This window comes from Tasmannia lanceolata, unplaced genomic scaffold (genome assembly GCF_043159265.1).
Source record: "Tasmannia lanceolata isolate RefF3 unplaced genomic scaffold, GAP_Taslan_0.1 ptg000008l, whole genome shotgun sequence".
In the NCBI taxonomy this organism is placed as follows: Eukaryota; Viridiplantae; Streptophyta; class Magnoliopsida; order Canellales; family Winteraceae; genus Tasmannia; species Tasmannia lanceolata.
In genome coordinates, this window is record NW_027518685.1 from 35,272,389 (window position 1) to 35,281,157 (window position 8,769).

Consider the following 8,769-nt stretch of genomic DNA (forward strand, 5'->3'; position numbering starts at 1 on the left):
GATTGGCAGAACTTGAGGCAGTGTGGTATGCAGTAGAAGTCAGAATACGCTGATTGTCGAAGTACCAGTGGCAGCTGTTTTCAAGATTGAGAAGTCATTGTTATTGTGGAACTGAGCTTCACAGAGCGTTCAGTGTCGACGAGGGTGTCGACGTTATCAGGTGGGGGAGTGTCACGGGGAAACAGTTCAGGAGACAACCGGTATTAAAATCCATCCCGTCTTGTCTCGTTGCGTCTTGGAAATGCGTTGTTTATAGCACCTTTGGTCGCCACTCGCCGCTAAGCTGGTTGGTTGGCCAAACTCTATAGGAGGAGTTGACCCCGTGACTTGCTGACTCCTCCCCCGTTAGGCCCAGCAGGTGTGGGCAGGAGCCTTGGTGGCTTGCTCATGGGTTGCAAGAGGACTTACTTGTGCATTTGTTGCACACAGTAGGAAATCATACTTCAACTCGTAGGCGTGCCCTAAGGGAGCTTTGGGTGCGGACTGCGAGCTATCCATAGGGATGCTCCAGTTTCTTTGGTCGAGGATGGGGGCCAAAGACAGTGTATGTTGGGTTGGGTTCCCACATGCATTGCGCGTACGGACCGGTGCTGGGGGCTACGTATACTGTTTGCCCTTCAGCACCGCGGTACGTCTGGTGGGTAGGCCATTCTCTAGGTCTTCCATCGGTTCGTGCCGGGGCGACTTCGGTTGCCCTCGCGAGGTGTACACCTTGCGGATCAGTCCATGGGGCATCTTGCTCCTTGGATGACCAAGCCCCAGCGCTTGGCGGATTGGTGCGTGGCATCGTCATGCCTCGTACTCGATGGACTTTGCATTAGGCCCCAAGGCCTTATGTTCGATGTACTCGTGATGCAGGCTGATCATGAGTGTGGGTATCTAGAAGAGCATGTCAAGATCTGAGCCAAGTAGCCAGTTGAACAGCTTAGAGTTTGTGTGCACATTTGAAGCATCAAGGGGTGTTGGCGTGTAGGGCCTTTAAAGGCTTGCACGATTGAAGGCTGGCCCTAGCATTCGTGCATGTTGGGACGCCGCATGGGTTATTCCGTTGCTCAAATATTTGGCCCGTGATAGTTGGTATCAGAGCAGAATGTCCAAGTTATGTATTCAGAGTGTGCTTTGAGAATTAGTGCCAGATGGTATTTAGTGCCAGATCAGAGCAGTTATGAATCAAGAGTTTTTCAAGGAGCTATGATACAGTTGGTGTCTGTGTTGGCATAGTTGCAGCAAGTGGCTGTGTTTGCGGCTATGATTAGCGCATCTCTAGTGCATGTTGCTTTGCACAAAGGAACGGGAAATGCTTTCTGTTGTGGCGGAGTTGGAAAGAGCTTGAATGTTAGCACACCAAGTTGGAAGTGCTGAGTTGCGGATGTCTTTGAATCTAACACTCTGAAAGTCCATTAGTCAGCCGAAGAAGAGCTGAAATTGCGTGGGTATGTTCCTTTCGATGGACTCTCCCTTATTCTACTTGAGTCGCGCAACAGAGGCGCGATGGCCTGCAAAGATTAGTACCATCAGTGTTTGTTCAAGCATTGCTCAATGGATTTGCTCGAAGCTTGATACAGTGTTAGAGCTGCAACCGTCAGCGAACAGGTTGGCATCTTTCAGTGACCCACCGATGTGTGAGATCGGAAGTGGCAGTTGGGGAGTTGTGAATGCTCCGTTGCAGTGTTGGCTAACATTGATGTGTTAGCATATGGCCTTAAGGGCTTGCTATGAAAAAAGGGTTGGCTGCTGGCATAAGCCTTCCCCTATCAAATGAGGTGTTGAACGTGTCGGCACCAAAGCGCTCATCGAAGTGAATTTGCTTGCTCAGTGTGATGGCATAACCAGTTTGACGAATTAGCAGACATGCTCAGGATGAAGAGCTGGTCAATGACTGAAGTACTTTTATGGCAGTTCACAATTACAATCGAGCATGCGTGATGCTCTTCTCAGAAAGACCTTGGAACGAACGCCAAGGCCGCTTAGATTTGATAATGGGTTTGCTGTGCTGATATGAGACAGTGTGGTGAGCTCAGATGGCATATGGGCAGACTGTGTTGGTATGGGACGACATGGTATGTTTGTGTGTTTCTTGCTGCTTTAGAATCTCTTTGTTTGTCGAAATTGAAAGGACATCTCAATCTCAATGATGGAATATTTGGGTGGTTAGCAGTGTGAGTACTAGCCGCAAGTGTCCAAGGAGACCACTTGTGGCATAAGGGTTGTTTGTTCAAATCAAGTTCTATAGTGTTGAACAGAAGCAGGCAAGACTAAGCGTCGCGTTGATGATCCCAACAGGGGATTCTTGGCCTCCGGAGGAGGCGAGACCGATGAGGTGGTCTCTTTGCTTGGGAGTGCTTGTGGACTCCGTAGTTGGCTTGCAATTTGCGGGTGGCAAGTGCTGCACTTGGCCGAAAGTGAGGCAGGTGCTGTGCTAGAAGTGGTGGCACATTCAGGGAGAGACGAAGTGGTGCAAGTTGGCCATTTCGGGAGACCACTCCAGAGGAAGCTCGAGTGTAGCTAAGGAGGAACTTGAGAGTTGCTTGAGGGAAGGATTCAAGTTTGGTCGCTCTGCCCTTATGGAGTTTGGTCGAGTGCTCAGAACCATCAACACCGGTTGTAGGTGAGCCAAAACCTTCCGTGCCGAAAGTGATGGCACGTTATCCGGTTGTAGGTGAGCCAAAATCTTCCATGCCGAAAGTGATGGCGTGTTATCCGGTTGTAGGTGAGCCAAAACCTTCCGTGCTGAAAGTAATGGCACGTTATCCGGTTGTAGGTGAGCCAAAACCTTCCATGCCGAAAGTGATGGCGTCTTATCCGGTTGTAGGTGAGCCAAAACCTTCCGTGCTGAAAGTGATGGCACGTTATCCGGTTGTAGGTGAGCCAAAACCTTCCGTGCTGAAAGTGATGGCACGCTACCCGGTTGTAGGTGAGCTGATTGTCGAAGTACCAGTGGCAGCTGTTTTCAAGATTGAGAAGTCATTGTTATTGTGGAACTGAGCTTCACAGAGCGTTCAGTGTCGACAAGGGCGTCGACGTTATTAGGTGGGGGAGTGTCACGGGGAAACAGTTCAGGAGACAACCGGTATTAAAATCCATCCCGTCTTGTCTCGTTGCGTCTTGGAAATGCGTTGTTTATAGCACCTTTGGTCGTCACTCGCCGCTAAGCTGGTTGGTTGGCCAAACTCTATAGGAGGAGTTGACCCCGTGACTTGCTGACTCCTCCCCCGTTAGGCCCAGCAGGTGTGGGCAGGAGCCTTGGTGGCTTGCTCATGGGTTGCAAGAGGACTTACTTGTGCATTTGTTGCACACAGTAGGAAATCATACTTCAACTCGTAGGCGTGCCCTAAGGGAGCTTTGGGTGCGGACTGCGAGCTATCCATAGGGATGCTCCAGTTTCTTTGGTCGAGGATGGGGGCCAAAGACAGTGTATGTTGGGTTGGGTTCCCACATGCATTGCGCGTACGGACCGGTGCTGGGGGCTACGTATACTGTTTGCCCTTCAGCACCGCGGTACGTCTGGTGGGTAGGCCATTCTCTAGGTCTTCCATCGGTTCGTGCCGGGGCGACTTCGGTTGCCCTCGCGAGGTGTACACCTTGCGGATCAGTCCATGGGGCATCTTGCTCCTTGGATGACCAAGCCCCAGTGCTTGGCGGATTGGTGCGTGGCATCGTCATGCCTCGTACTCGATGGACTTTGCATTAGGCCCCAAGGCCTTATGTTCGATGTACTCGTGATGCAGGCTGATCATGAGTGTGAGTATCTAGAAGAGCATGCCAAGATCTGAGCCAAGTAGCCTGTTGAACAGCTTAGAGTTTGTGTGCACATTTGAAGCATCAAGGGGTGTTGGCGTGTAGGGCCTTTAAAGGCTTGCACGATTGAAGGCTGGCCCTAGCATTCGTGCATGTTGGGGCGCCACACGGGTTATTCCGTTGCTCAAATATTTGGCCCGTGACACTAGGCAAGAAAATGAGCACCACACCAATTTATATGTTCATGTGCATGAAGTACATTGCAATATGTTAGCTATTTCTAAAAGCATATAAATGAGTGAAACCCAAAAACAGGAACATGGAAAGCAAAGAAGCTAAAACCACAAACCAAAGGGTTCTACAACTCAAGAAACAATTAATAAACGAAAAGCAATGAATGGATTACATACGGATTGCAAATTCAACTTACTATAGATAAAGATTATATTACACAGCAAGGGTCGTGTCACTAGGAATGCTAGATACAATAGACTTTAGATCTAATAATTTATCCATTAGAAAATATGTACGTTATTTGCCTAAATTAGTGTATTGTCCTGTCTCTTTATATTCTACCAAGTGAGAAATTCAATCAAAAGGGATACAAGAGGACATGGGAAAGAACATACTCTCAAACAATCAAAGGAAAGAAAACAGAGAAGGAACAACATCCAATAGAAACATAAGAAATAACCTTACCAGAGAAACTGCTAGGAAAAGCCCAAAGACCAGTGAGCAGGGTTCAAGAAATATAAGAAATTTGTTATCATTAAACGAACAACATCCATTAGAAATATAAGACTGCACTGCAAACACGTGCAAGGAGCAAGCATGCAGAAGAAAGAAGAAAGAAATGTTCAGGAACATAGATAATCAAAGAAACATCATTTGGACAGGTCCAGGAAAAATGGTCACAGTATTAAGAATCCATGGAACAAGAGCATGAAAACATCTACACCAGGAAGCACAATAAAATATCCTAAAATCTAAGTAGCTAGTCTATGAATGTAAAACCCTAATAAAATGGATTCCCACTATCACTAGGTCATTAAGTGTATGATCAAAGAAACCTCTCATAAAAAAATATGCATGTAAACCTCCGGTTTTAGAAAGAGGGAACCAAACTTGCTCACGAACAAAAAGTTTAGAGCAGGTACTAGCATAAAGTGACTCATTCGAGTCAAGTGGAAGAAGCTAAAGGGTAAAAGAAAGCAAATCTAATAAATATTCACAAATGGACACATATAAGACTTGACGGAGAGAAACAAAATCACTTAAATATATTTTAAGAAAATTAGTAGACTTCCTACTTCTATCCTTGTCCTGCATCATTGACACAATCAAAATCAAATAGAAAGCACTAAAATTAAGTGAATTGATCACCTCTTCTGAACAATAGGTTATGCATGAACATCAGCTTCTTTGGGGAAAAAAAATCTAATAGTCAAAAATAAAAATGAACACAAAAAAAATGAAAAAAGGGAAGACCAGATATTAAGAGACTTGTCCGGTCAGTAAATTGACAAATTAATGTCCTAGAAACACTATAGAACCCATTTGGATACATGGATTTTATAATCCAGGATTGTAAAATGTTGAATTTTAAAAACTAAAACCTCATTCTATAAGCTAAAACATTTATTTTGTAAGCTAAAACCTAGATTTTCTAATCCATGTACTGTAATTCAACATCTAATCAACAAACTCAAAGGAAAGTACTAGATTACAAAACTACAAAACTACTGAAAATTAAACAAGAGAGTAGAAAATTGAAACTAGCCTCATTGAAATCAGGGAATGCAATACAACTAGTACTAGATTTCACAATAATCAAAACCTAGAAACAGTAAACAAAATTGAAATTTATGCTTCCTAGAACAAAAGGAATCAAGAGACGAAAAATGGTCCCCAAAATTCCCATAAAGGGCAGGATTGCATGAACAAAAACAATCAAGAGATGAAAAGGCAAAGAAATTTGGAAACCCATAAAGGTGATTAAGAAAAAAAAAGGAAGCAAAGATTAAAATATCTGAGAACCCTCAAATAAAAGCGGTGGAAATCATCAAAAAATCACAAAAACCAAGATGAAAGAAGGTTGAAACAAAACCTAGAAGCAGAAAAAACTGCAATGAGAAGGAAAATGAGAAATGCAAAGGAGGAAAACGAGAGAAATTGAAGAAATAATTGACTTTATAAGTAGAAAAAGGGTTACAACAAGAAATTATACAAGAAAATGCACAGAAATAGAGAAAAAACCATTACATGCCTGTTGCTGTGAAGGATCTCATATACAGCCACGGCAAGAAAAGGTAGTAGTAGCGACCGTTTTTTAGCAACCCAATTAAAATGGGGTAGCTAATAGTACTAATTGTGACCCATTTTCTAATGTCGTCTCCACAAATTAAAATGATACTGTTTTAGTTGCGACGAGTCCAAAATTGGGTCGCTAATAGTTGTTTCAGCGACGGTTTTATTGTAGTAGCTAATACTTGGTCGCAAAAAAGTCGGTTTTTTTGGCGCCAAGAATTGGTATCCTGTGGCGCGAGGACATTAGTGACTAATTTAGAATTAGGGTCGCAAATACCACTTATAGCGACGACTAATAGTTGGGTCGCCATAGTTGTATTACCCACGGTTTTTGATGGCGTAGTTAATAAATGGATGCAGAAAGTGAATATATTGGCGCCAAAAATTGGGGCCTTATGGCGCAAGAGTATTAGCAACGAATTTATAATTAGGGTCGCAAATAATACTTTTAGTGATGGCCTATGTTAGGATCGCTAAAAAGGCTTATATTAAAAATAGGGCGGTGATATTTCCCCTCTCTCTAGGATAAAATCTCCTTCTTCTGGTCCACAGCCAGTACAACACTAGGAGTGCAACTCGGGTCGTGTTGGGTCGGGTTGAGGCCAACCCGATCCGACCTAAGGAACCCATTTTTCTAACTTAATCCGATCTGATTTCCAACCTGACGAGGTTCAACCCGACCCGACCTGAGGAACCCCCTTTCCCCAACTCGAACTCGTCACGCCCCAAGTTCGACCTGACCCAACCTAAGTTTTTAAGCTTTAAAAAAATAAAAAAACATAAAAAAACCAGGTTTCACTCGGCCCAGGAACTCGAACCCAACCGAACTCAACCCGGGTTCAACCCGACCCGAGTTGCACCCCTAACAACACTCCTTCACCGGTCTCTCTCTCTCTCTCTCCCCCCAATATAAACTGTTGGTGGGCCCAACAATTAATTTGTTTAAATCTTTGAGCAAGGTAGGCCCCACCCATGTTTTTCCAAATGAACTGTATGGCCCACACCATAGGATGATCCAAACTGTCCATTTGATGAGCCACGTCGTAAATAGGTTGTGTCCCAACCACTGGGTGATCCTAGCCCTCTAATCTAAAGAGAAACGGCATATGATGGAACCTCTACAGATCAAAAGGTTGCGATCACCAACCTCTATAGATCAGAAGGTTGCGATCACCAACCTTTGATTTATGTTTGCCGCTTACAAAATGAAATTTTCTATCATTTTTTAATTGCCGCCCTCAATTTTAAGAAAGTGCGCCAGCAAATTCAATTTTCTACTCGACCCGCAACCAAAAACATGATGCCTTCTCTCCTTTACCTCCATGCAACAAGGATTTTTGTGTTTTGGGCTGGGGTAAGGGTTTGCCTCTATCTCTCTCTGCCATCTCTTTTATCTCCCGAGAATCCCTAAACCCTTTTCCCTCTCTCTCTCTCTCTCTCAATTTTTAATATTTGTTAATGTTTTTTTTTGCAGGTTAGGGTTTTGATTGGGATTCGAATGGGTTGTCCTCCCTTCCTCTCTCTGCCTTCTCTTTTTTGTCTCAATAATCCCTGATGGGGTCCGGATTCAGCACTGATGGGTCCGAACTTAGCACTGATGGGTCCGAACTCAGCACTGATGAGGTCTGGACTCAGCAACCAATTGGCTGCTGACACGTGGCCCTCACAGGGACCGCTGCAAAGCCAACACCTGTCCTGGCTAGGTGTGACACCTGGACCAATCAGGGACTTCCACCTACCTTTCCTATGTATGAGACCTGGTCCATACAGAGGCCACCACCTGTCCTGGACAGGTGGCTCAGAACTACCACCTGTCCTAGACAGGTGGCTCAGAATCACTATAAATAGCCTTCACTTGTGCTAAGGTGAGGGATCTGAAAATCAAAACCCTAAGCTTTTGCTCTGACATTGCTCTGCACTCCTGCTCATACTGACTTGAGTGTTGAAGCGCCCGTCCGGAGCACCACTCCGGGTTGGTCCTCTGACCCTTTATCTTCTTGTTTGTGCCCTTGTGCAGCGCAGGACTCCACCAGCCCTTCAGTTGTGGTGTGTCAGATCAGCCTTCCCGGCCCTACCATAACCTGTTACCAATTTTAGACCTAACAGATTTGGCGCCATCCATGGGACCCCGCAACAAAAAGCTGTTCGGAACCTCACTTAAGCAATGGTAGGAAAAAACGGAAAGCATGTGCCAACCTCTCGGACGACCCGGGCTACAGCACCCCGCGAAGGAAGAAGCGAGCGATTGGCCTCGCAGATAGAGGTCGGGGCGCCAGGGGAGCGCAGTCCGACTCGCTCGGACCGTTCAGACCCTACCCCGACCCCGAGGGAGATGCAGGCCCTTTTCCAAGAAATGACTGCTGTGATTGCGCAGTTCAGGAATCCGGCCACCGCACTCCAGCAGCACCCAGCCGAGGCCTCTCAGCCCGGCCAGAGGAGGGGAAGCTCCCGCAGAGAGCACACGCCCCCGCCCCGGGAGCAGACTCGTCACTCTACAAGACGAGATCACCTCTCCCGGGACAAGCATGTGCGCCCCGAGCCTCGCCTACATCACCGGTCACGATCTCCTTCCGTACAAAAGCATGGTAGCAAGAGAGACGCCACGCACGGAGAGGGATCGCGGCACCGGCGAAGGAGTCCGGCCAGTCAGTCCGGATCGGCTATGAGCCCGCCAGCAAGGAGAGAGAGGCCCGTCCACCGGGCTGAGGAAAGAGAGGACCCGGT